We start from the raw sequence: 11,442 nt of genomic DNA on the forward strand, positions 1-11,442 counted from the left end.
ACCGAGTAGTGGAGGGATTCTTGTGCACGAGGACGCCCTTTTTATTTGTATAACAATAATTATATTTTGATCTCAAATTCTCACTTAGGAATGTAGGAATTTAGTTTGCAGAATCTCTTCCATAACTAATACACATAACAAAAACAATTTCACACCAAATGCACACAACAGAACAAGAAAGAAAAAGAGGATTCATAACACAACCATCTTATATTACCAAGCACCAACAAGTGTAGTGGAGAAAAATCAAGTCCAACAAAATACTTACTGGTAATCATTCCGAACCACCACAAAGGTTCATGCAGGTATGAGTGACCTCCAGATCCTGAAAAAGGAAATAACAACATAATGCAGCACAGAACAACCAAACAGAAACCTGAATCCCATCCTTCAAGCTCATAGAAACAGATCAAAAACATAAGATACTTCATAAAAATCAGATTTTTAATCTTCAGATGGTTTTACATCTCATGTCCATGCACCATAAATACAAGTTTTCATACAAATCATGACTAAATCAACAACATAAAGATGGTAAAAAGCAAAGAAACCTAAAATAAACGGCCAGAATATGAGACGGAAACCTGCTCTGACTCCAGTAACGCCGGCCTTCTTCAACCCTTGCTTCTTAAAAATAAAGCTCGAGCCAATAAAAACACTCGATGAGAGGGCCAACACCAAGCCCCGGATGTTATCGGATGACATCACCATGGTCGAAATCCAAGCTAAATACCCGAAACCCAATCCCAAGACACCAAACCCCAAAAAGAACACCAAAACTACAAAGCATCCAACCAAAACTAGCAACGCATAACTCATCTCAGTTTATTTCCACATTAAACGCCATTAAACCTCAGATTGCTCGGATTCAGAGCATTCGCAGATGCCTTCGAGAAGGTTGGAGTCGCGCGAGGGGTCGGCGGAGGGCGGCGGAGGCGACCGGAGGCGGGCTGAGGACATCGGAGCTCGGAGTCGAGGAGGAGAAGCGGACGAGGAGGATGCAACAGCATTTCGGTTACACGGGGGGCCGAATCCCGGGCATATACGGTTTAAGACGGCGGGCTCGGAGTCCCTCGGACCCCACCCTCCGTACTAAGTAAACAAAACTATTGTTATGGAGCCCAATTCAAGTACCAAACAGAGACCATGTCATATGGCAAGAAATAATTGGTTGAACTCGGATCTACAGTTACGCAAACGAATCACCTCGTGATACGTGGAATTAGTTGTTGCTATTATAGTTGGGTTCCAAATATTTCGTTTTAGTAGACGACAGCTGAGTCCCTTCCCACACCGAGAACTTCTGTCCGTTGGTTCTAAGTTTGAACGATCTGATTAGACTATACAGTGGTTTCCCGTGTATGGACTCGGATGGGGGAGGAGGGGATGGTTCTGGTGAGACCTAGGAATTGATTTGGTTACCAGGGACGAGATTTAGTAGAAGAACGAGAGAGAGAGAGAGAGAGAGAGAGATGGTGGATCGTTGGAGAAGGTGTTTAAGTCCCATTTGAAAAAGCTGCGGGCACAAAAAGCTTTTGAAGGTAGAGCTTTTTGAAATAGAGTTTTTATAAAAAGTTGTTTGTTGTTTGGTAACTATATTTATAAAGTGTTGTGCCATTTTAATATGTGTTTGGTAAATAAACTAATGAAGTATTTTTTTTGGGTACAACGGCACCTTACCCTACTCTAGTGTAGGACCTGCCAACAGAATCAGAGACTAGAATCTAACTCAGAAACAAAGGAGGGGCCCTCCGGTGCGGCCAAAGTATCTCTCCAGAATGCTACACAGCGTAAGATGCTGTCACGACCCCCGCCCCGCTTCCGGCGGGCCGCCGCGACGGTCCTAGGGTGCGGGTAGCATAAGGCCACCAGCCACCACGTAGAACCCTACTACCTATCAATCATCAATAAATTCTGAAAAATTTTGGCATAATGCATGCACAAAATGATCACCTTTCCTATGGTGACCTGTCAGGATTATCTCAATACATACAACAACACTACCTGTCAGAGCAGCAATCACATAATCTGTCACATAATGAACCTGGATAATATATATCAATACATCATCACAGGCATATAACTCATCTGTATAAAAATCTGGTTCTCATTCCATCCATGGTCAAACCTATATCCACAACAGGATCTATGACTGTAACTATACACTACATACAACAAAAGTTTTATAATACACCAAAAGGTATAAACCTCTATCTACAGTATACTATGGAGCGGCACAGCTAGCAGACAACCACTAATCTTGCTCCTCTCTATACAATACCTGCCCTGCAATCCAAAACACTAAACTGGGAAGTGAGTATATGAATACTCAGTGAGTGGAGTAGAGAGTACTGTGCATATGAGACAGAATATAATCATGGCTCGAGATGAAATCTCAAGATCAATAACAAGATAAACATGAACTCAACATAGAGAATATGGAGTAAATCATCAATATCACCACAATCACAATCAACTCATCTAGAGCACATATGGAATAATCAAGTAATCATATATGCTACTCATGAATATGCTCGACAGATCATAATGCTGGAACATACAAATCGGGTGTCAATATGCTGAAACATTGATAAATAGCTATCGGAAGGTGGGTCTTACGCCCCAGGCAAACCATAATAACTCCCTACAATCACATGTATATGCAGAATAAGACACCACACTGATCATGTAAATACTGGCCAGTATCCAGAACAGCAATTCATAGAAAACCGTGAGACTCATCTCACATCTGAATACTAAATGGCACCTCGCGGGAATTCTACATCCGCGGAAAGCCATACTGCACCTCGCGGGGTCTTACTATGCCCGGCGGCAAGCAGAATATAAGTCGTAGGATTGGCCGATGCTACGCCTAGAGCCATGTCCCCCCTAGGAAGGGACTGGTCTCCACCCACCCAGAAGGCTACTATGTGCACACAGGCCGATGTCTAACCCCATCGACTATAGGTGTCCTGTAGATACTGCCAAGCCATGCATAATGCCATAATGCACCCTCCCAATACTCTACTAAAAAGTAACATAATCAAGACTACCGCTTACTCGACTCCGACCCAATCATAAACTAACATCAGGGTTGGGAGTGAGAGGTCAAGGGAGTGCAATGCAACTCAATATACCACAAAAAAGGGCTCTACAAGTCTTTGAAATAGAGGAAATGAAATCAATTTAAGAAGTCATTTCACAACTCGAAACCAATTTAACTACTCATAAAGGAGCATAATCAAGACAACCACTCACAAGTCTTTGAAATAGAGGAAATAAAATCAATTTACAAAAAAAGTCATTTCATAATTTGGAACCAATTTAATTACTCATCTACCCCTCGTAATTCTTCTCAATGTTCCCTCAAATGCATGTACAGAATAATCAAGCATGGAGAATAAAACATAGAGAAATCTACCACAATAATTAATCAATAAATTCAGGTAGAATCAAGTCACACTTGGCAACATTCATGAAAATGAATAAGGAATGTGCTCATGGTGCAAAGTACAAACTCCCGCTCACCTGTGAATCCGGCACAGCCCTGATACACCTCCAAAAATCTACAGTAGGCAGTAGGGGACTTCCTCCTCTTGTTTCCTAGCTTCTTGCCCAACTGATACATGCATTTACAATACATTTAGTCTTGTATCAAGTGCCATAATCTGCGTGCCAATCATAATATAGGAAACTTTAATTGATTCAACTCCCCACCTTTTCTAAATCCTTTTCTTTTTCTCTTTTTCCTATCAATAAATCTTTCCCTTATATGTATTATGATGCAAAAGCATCACATACACACACCTTAGGCCACTGCTATAGGGTCAAGGTGCGAGAAAGAGTCAAAATCCTTCTTCACTAAAAATTTCACTAAAGCGTGAGTTGACCCCAACCTCATGAGTCGACCCCGACCATAGAGCCGCAAAACTTCATTTTCTGGACTCTCAGAGAGAGTCGACCCCCAACCTCGTGAGTCGACCCCTCTGAGGCATGAGTCGACCCTCTGAGGCGTGAGTCGACCCCAATCTACCCCGAGTCGACTCCAGTTGACCTCGAGTCGATTCCGGCGCGTTTTGAGGTGACTCCCACCATTTTCTCACTTTTTTTCATCTCGGGTGAACAGTAACCCGGACCGACAGCGGGTTACTTTATCCCGATTTTGATCTACTTTCCAAACTCCAAATTTTATGAAATTTTTACCTAACATTCTACACGTATAGGGGTTTCCAGAGAGATAAATACATCACCATCGGAGGACGATTAACCCTCAAAATAATTCACCGAAGTTGGGACTTCGACACAGTTTTTTCGCAATGCCGAAAAAACTTGTCGAAATCCAATTCTTCCTCTTTTAACCACCTCTACAATCCTTATCCGACCCCTCTAGACTACATCTACCCTTTGTATAGCCTAATTTCATCAAAAGACTAGGTAGGGATGGGTATTTACCTTTTTCTCTTCGGAAAATCGAGGTCTTTGCGTAAAGGGAAAGGAGATATACGCTTTTCCCTTCAGTTGGCAGCGCAACCGAGGCTCCCTTCCCTTCTTCTTTCTTCTTCTTCTTCTTCCTCCTCTTCTTTTTCTTTCTTTTCTTCTTCTTCTTTTCCTTCTCCCGGTCACCGCCTGAGACTCCCTTTCCTCCTCTGTTTCATCCCACGGACACAGCACCAACCCATGAATTAAGTCACATCAAGCACTATTCATCCTTTGTTTAATATTATTAAATTTCCATTTTGCCCCTAACATTTCAACATATCTACTGTTATGCCATTAACTTTTGATTCCTTCCAATTTTACCCTTACCACTTCAACGCATCTACAACTATGCCATTATCTTTTGATTTCTTCCAATTTTACCCCTCATATCAATTTTAAAAGACTATTCTATCCTTTTTATATATATAAAATTTTTTTGGGTTATTACATCCTCCCCCCTTATATAAAATTCGTCCTCGAATTTAAAAGAGTAAATTACATGATTACTCAAAGAGGTGAGGGCATTTGCTCTTTATACTTTGCTCCGACTATCAAGTGCATTCTTCAACATTGTGCCGGTGCCATTGGATCTTCACCATACGTATTTCCTTATTACTTAGCTTCCTGATCCGAGTATCAAAGATAGCTAGAGGAAGCTCTTCATAAGAAAGGTCTCCCTCTACTGTAACTTCCTACACTGGTAGCACATGGGATGGATCCGGCACATACTTCCGGAGCATAGATACATGAAATACTGAATGCACATGGCGAGGTTTGGAGACAGTGCTAATCTGTAAGATACATTGCCAACCTTGTCTAGTATCTCAAAGGGGCCAATGTATCGGAAACTAAGCTTGCCCCTCTTTCTAAACCTCATTACTCCTTTCATAGGAGAGATCTTTAAGAAAACATGATCCCCCATGCCAAACTGCATATCTCTCCTTCTGACATCTGCGTAGCTCTTCTGCCTACTAAACACTGTCCTCAACCTTTCCTGTATCACTAACACCTTTTCTGATCAGTGCATCTACCACAACATTAGCTTTTCTCGGATATGAGTAGAGCAGCAATACTACCAGAAGTTTTTCAACTCGGTGTATCTACCTCAACATTAGCTTTTTTCGGGGAGTAGTGTATAGACAAGGCATAATTTTTATCAATTCCAATCATCTTCCCTATCTCATATTGAGTTCCTTCTGGGACATGAGTGTGGTACTGAGACATCCAACCTATTCCCAAAATGATGCCAAAGTCTTGCATGTCAAGTTATATAAGATTTGTCGCTAACTCTCCTACCCCTATTTGAAATATGCAATTCTTGCACTAATGTCAACAATTACTATTTTCTATAGGGGTGTAGAAACATACAATAGTTCTTATGCAGTGTAATTATCTAGAAAAACTAACTGAAATAAAGGAATGCATAGTGCCAGAATCGAACAAAATAGAGGGATCAATCAAGCTGACTGGTAATATACCTATTACCACCCGGTCATTGGCACTAGCACCTTGGTGGGTCAGTGCAAAACTCGAGCATTGCTTCTTGGCCTCTGGTCACCAAGTACAGGAGGTCTGGGCTCATTCCTCCTCTTGTACGGGCAATCACGTGCTAGGTGTCCAGTCCGCCCACAACTATAACATGCCCTCGCTCTCCTCATATAGGGCCCACTATGGAATCTGCTAGAGTAAGTGCGGGCCCTAGGCTTTTTTTGAATTGAAATGCCCTTGAAATCCCATAGCCTGCCACTCTGACTTCTAGCTGATCTATATCTCATCAGGTCAGCTCTTTCTTTATCAGATCTTTTTAATTCAGCCTCCACTTTCAAAGCTCTGTCCAAAATATCCTTATAGCTGGAAATTACCTGTAAAGATGTTCGGGACCTGATCCTATATCTAAGCCCTTGTTCAAACCGGTTGGCTCTACTCATATCGTCCTCCATGAACTGGGGGCAAAATCGACTCAGCTCCTCGAACCTATTGGCATAATACAGGACAGTCATATGTTCGGACTGAGACAGCGATAAAAACTCATTCTGTTTTATTTATCTGACTGAGTCCGACAAATACTTAGCATAAAATACCCTCTTAAAATCTTTCCAAGTCATTCCGTCGACCTCATATGCTGTCTTCATAGCAGTCCACCAATAATCAGCACTCCCCCTTACCATAGAGGTAGCTAATTTGACTTTTACCTCCTCGGGAAATTGGAGTAACTCATACATCTTCTCCATTTTCCGGATCCAGGTCTCAGCTGTCATGGGATTGAATCCACCATCAAACATTGGTGGATTCAGCCTACGGAACCTCTCGTAATAGGAATCCATCGGTTGTACAGGTTGGGCAGCCAACTGCATCTGCTGCTGTTGCTCAAGCAGTTGTGCCATTAACTGGTACACTCCTGCTAGGTCTGCCTGGGTTGCTATGGAGTGTGGAGTAGTTTGTGAAATTGATTGGCTATTAGAGTCCGGGGAAGGTGCCCTTGTTTCTCTTTCATCCTCCATATTGTTTACGGCTACCTAGCAGTCAAGAATTTATAATGAGTTTACATAAATTATCTCTTAACATAGCAAAAATAGCAAAAACTATCAGAGAGATCGCATAGTCATATCATAATTAATCTGAGAATCTACAATATTCACCTTCTCTTATTAACACAAACCTTCATTATTGAAAAATCTAGTCTCCCATCACAGTCAATATTTTTGACCAATTTAAATTGACTCGATCCACTATACTTTCGGTGCACAACTCTGATCAATATTCTCCGAATTTATTAATTGACTTTCTATCAAAATACAAATCTTGATTGTAAACTGAATGATATAAAATTTTATCTCAAGTAGAGCCAAAAAAAACAACTCTTAAGTCTCATCGCCAAATATATCTTACTGAATTGTAAATGACTCATAAAATAACATAAAAAACCCTATGCTCCATAGTATAATCCTATACTTAATCCTGACTCATCCTATTGCTCTGACAGGACTCTTCTTAACCTTTGCTCTGATACCACTTCTGTCAGGACCCTCGCCCCGCTTCCGGCGGGCCGCCGCGACGGTCCTAGGGTGCGGGTAGGCATAAGGCCACCAGCCACCACGTAGAATCCTACTACCTATCAATCATCAATAAATTCTGAAAAATTTTGGCATGATGCATGCACAAAATGATCATCTTTCCGATGGTGACCTGTCAGGATTATCTCAATACATACAACAACACTACCTGTCAGAGCAGCAATCACATAATCTGTCACATAATAAACCTGAATAATATATATCAATACATCATCACAGGCATATAACTCATCAGTATAAAAATCTAGTTCCCATTCCATCCATGGTCAAACCCATATCCACAACAGGATCTATGACTGCAACTATACACTACATACAAAAGAAGGTTTATAATACACCAAAAGGTATAAACCTCTATCTACAGTATATTATGGAGCGGCACAGCTAGCAGGCAACCACTAATCCTGCTTCTCTCTATACAATACCTGCCTTGCAATCAAAAACACCAAACTGGAGAGTGAGTATATGAATACTCAGTGAGTGGAGTAGAGAGTACTATGCATATGAGACAGAATATAATCATGGCTCGAGATGAAATCTCAAGTTCAATAACAAGATGAACATGAACTCAACATAGAGAATATGGAGTAAATCATCAATATCACAACAATCACAATCAACTCATCTGGAGCACATATGGAATAATCAAGTAATCATATATGCTACTCATGAATATACTCGACAGATCATAATGCTGGAACATACAAATCGGGTGTCAATATGCTGAAACATTGATAAATAGCTATCGGAAGGTGAGTCTTACGCCCCAGACGAACCACAACAACTTTCTACAATCACATGCATCTGCAGAATAAGACATCACACTGATCATGTAAATGCTGGCCAGTATCCAGAACAGAAATCCATAGAAAATCGTGAGACTCTTCTCACATCTGAATACTAAATGGCATCTCGCGGAAATTCTACATCCGCGAAAAGCCATACTGCACCTCGCGGGGTCTTACTATGCCCGACGGCAAGCAGAATATAAATCGTAGGACTGACCGATCCTACGCCTAGGGCCGTGTCCTCCCAGGAAGGGACTGGGCTCCGCCCACCCAGAAGGCTACTATGTATACACAGACCGATGTCTAATCCCATCGACTATAGGTGTCCTGTAGATACTGTCAAGCCATGCATAATGCCATAATGCACCCTCCCAATACTCTACTAAAAAGGAGCATAATCAAGACTACCACTCACTCGACTCCGACCCAATCATAAACTAACATCAGGGTTGGGAGTGAGAGGTCAAGGGAGTACAATGCAACTTAATATACCACAAAAAAGGGCTCTACAAGTCTTTGAAATAGAGAAAATGAAATCAATTTACAAAAGAAGTCATTTCACAACTCGGAACCAATTTAACTACTCATAAAGGAGTATAATCAAAACTACCACTCACAAGTCTTTGAAATAGAGGAAATGAAATCAATTTACAAAAGAAGTCATTTCATAATTTGGAACCAATTTAATTACTCATCTATCCCTCGTAATTCCTCTCAATATTCCCTCAAATGCATGTACAGAATAATCAAGCATGGAGAACAAAACATAGAGAAATCTACCACAACAATTAATCAATAAGTTCAGGTGGAATCAAGTCACACTTGGCAACATTCATGAAAATGACTAAGGAATGTGCTCATGGTGCAAAGTATAAACTCCCACTCACCTGTCAATCCAGCACAGCCCTGATACACCTCCAAAAATCTACAGTAGGCAGTAAAGGACTTCCTCCTCTTATTCCCTAGCTTCTTGCCCAACTGATATATGCATTTACAATATATTTAGTCTTGTATCAAGGGCCATAATTTGCGTGCCAATCATAATATAGAAAACTTTAATTGATTCAACTCCCCCCTTTTCTAAATTCTTTTTTTTCTCTTTTTTCTATCAATAAATCTTTCCCTTATATGTATTATGATGCAAAAGCATCACACACATACCTTAGGCTACTGCTATAGGGTCAAGATGCGAGAAAGAGTCAAAATCCTTCTTCATTAAAAATTTCACTGAGGCGTGAGTCGACCCCAACCTCATGAGTCGATCCTGACAACAGAGCCGCAAAACTTCATTTTCTGGACTCTCAGAGAGTGTCGACCCCCAACCTCGTGAGTCGACCCCTCTGAGGCATGAGTCAACCTCAATCTGCCCGGAGTCGACTCCAGTTGACCTCGAGTCGACTCCGGCGCGTTTTGAGGCGACTCCCACCATTTTCTCACTTTTTTTCATCTTGGGTGAACAATAACCCGGACTGACAGTGGGTTACTTCATCCCGGTTTTGTTCCACTTTCCAAACTCCAAATTTTATGAAATTTTTACCTAACATTCTACACTTATAGAGGTTTCCAGAGAGATAACATGCATTACCATCAGAGACCGATTGACCCCCAAAATAATTCACCGAAGTTGAAACTTCGACACAGTTTTTCCGCAGTGCCGGAAAAACTTGTCGAAATCTAATTCTTCCTCTTTTAACTACCTCTACAACCCTTATCCGATCCCACTAGACTACATCTACCCTTTGTATAGCCTAATTTCATCAAAAGACTAGGTAGGGATGGGTATATATCTTTTTTTCTTCGAAAAATCGAGATTTTTGCGTAGAGGGAAAGGAGATCTACTCTTTTTCCTTCAGTTGGCAGCGCAACCGGGGCTCCCTTCCTTTCTTCTTTCTTCTTCTTCTTCTTCTTCTTCCTCCTCTTCTTTTCCTTTCTTTTCTTCTTCTTCTTTTCCTTCTCTCTGTCACCGCCTGAGACTCCCTTTCCTCCTCTGTTTCATCCCACGGACACAGCACTAACCCATGAATTAAGTCACATCAAGCACTATTCACCCTTTGTTTAATATTATTAAATTTCAATTTTGCCCCTAACACTTCAATATATCTACTATTATGCCATTAATTTTTAACTCCTTCCAATTTTATCCTTACCACTTCAACGCATCTACAACTATGCCATTATATTTTGATTCTTTCCAATTTTACCCCTTATATCAATTTTAAAGGACTATTCTATCCTTTTTTTATATAAAAATTTTTGGGATTATTACAGATGCAACTTAGTCTGCAGTCCTGTTCACTTCTCGGTACACGTGCACTACCTGAAAGGCATTGCAATCTCTCAGCATCAATCTGATGTCGCACAATAGGGGACTGCTATCCCCCCTTCATTCCTTCTTCTGTATCCAATCGATCATTGTGGCCGAGTTACCTCTAAGATAATGTGCTCGACCCCTAACCTCCATCTCGCACAGGAGACCCCTCCAATGCTGCCCTGAGCTCCATCCCTGTAGCTGAGAGCCCATCGATCCGTCGCCCATCAGTAGCAATCAGCTATGAGTCGTGGCCTCTAATCACAAAACCTACACCGCTCCCACCATCAACTCTTGGGCCGCTACCATCGAAATTCACCTTTAGATAGCCGGGGGGTGGGGAATCCCAAGAGATAAGAAGAAACCTTAGCATTGCAAAGTACTTTTGGTATGACAAAATAACCATAAAAAACATTGCATAGTATTATACAATAGAGCATAATAAAATATAATATATATTAATACACAAATATATAATATAGTGTAATATTATTGTAATGTAGTATATTATTATAATATAGTAATATAATATTGTATACTATATCATAATAATTTATTATAATATTAAATTATTTAACAAAATATATCAATATATTATGATATAATGTAATATAGTATTATATTTATAGTATAATACAATAATAAAGATATAAAATATTATAATTATTTGCATAAATTAATTTTTCATAATATAAAATTTTTTTTAGCTAGGTAATAAATTTGGTTAAACAATTATTAAAGAGATATTTTGTGTAATTGTTATATTTTATCATGAGTATTTTGGTAAAAAAAA

The 11,442-nt window shown here is 40.3% G+C and overlaps 1 pseudogene; it reads right to left on the reverse strand.

Moving 5' to 3' along the window:
* The window catches only part of LOC103697039 (putative magnesium transporter NIPA1), a 67,384-nt pseudogene extending 60,404 nt beyond the window's left edge, over nt 1-6,980 (reverse strand).
* Nucleotides 6,981-11,442: the final 4,462 nt, after the last annotated feature.

The sequence above is a fragment of the Phoenix dactylifera genome, chromosome 4 (assembly GCF_051530095.1).
Source record: "Phoenix dactylifera cultivar Ajwa chromosome 4, Ajwa_hap1_PhDact_Kaust_v1.1, whole genome shotgun sequence".
NCBI lineage: Eukaryota > Viridiplantae > Streptophyta > Magnoliopsida > Arecales > Arecaceae > Phoenix > Phoenix dactylifera.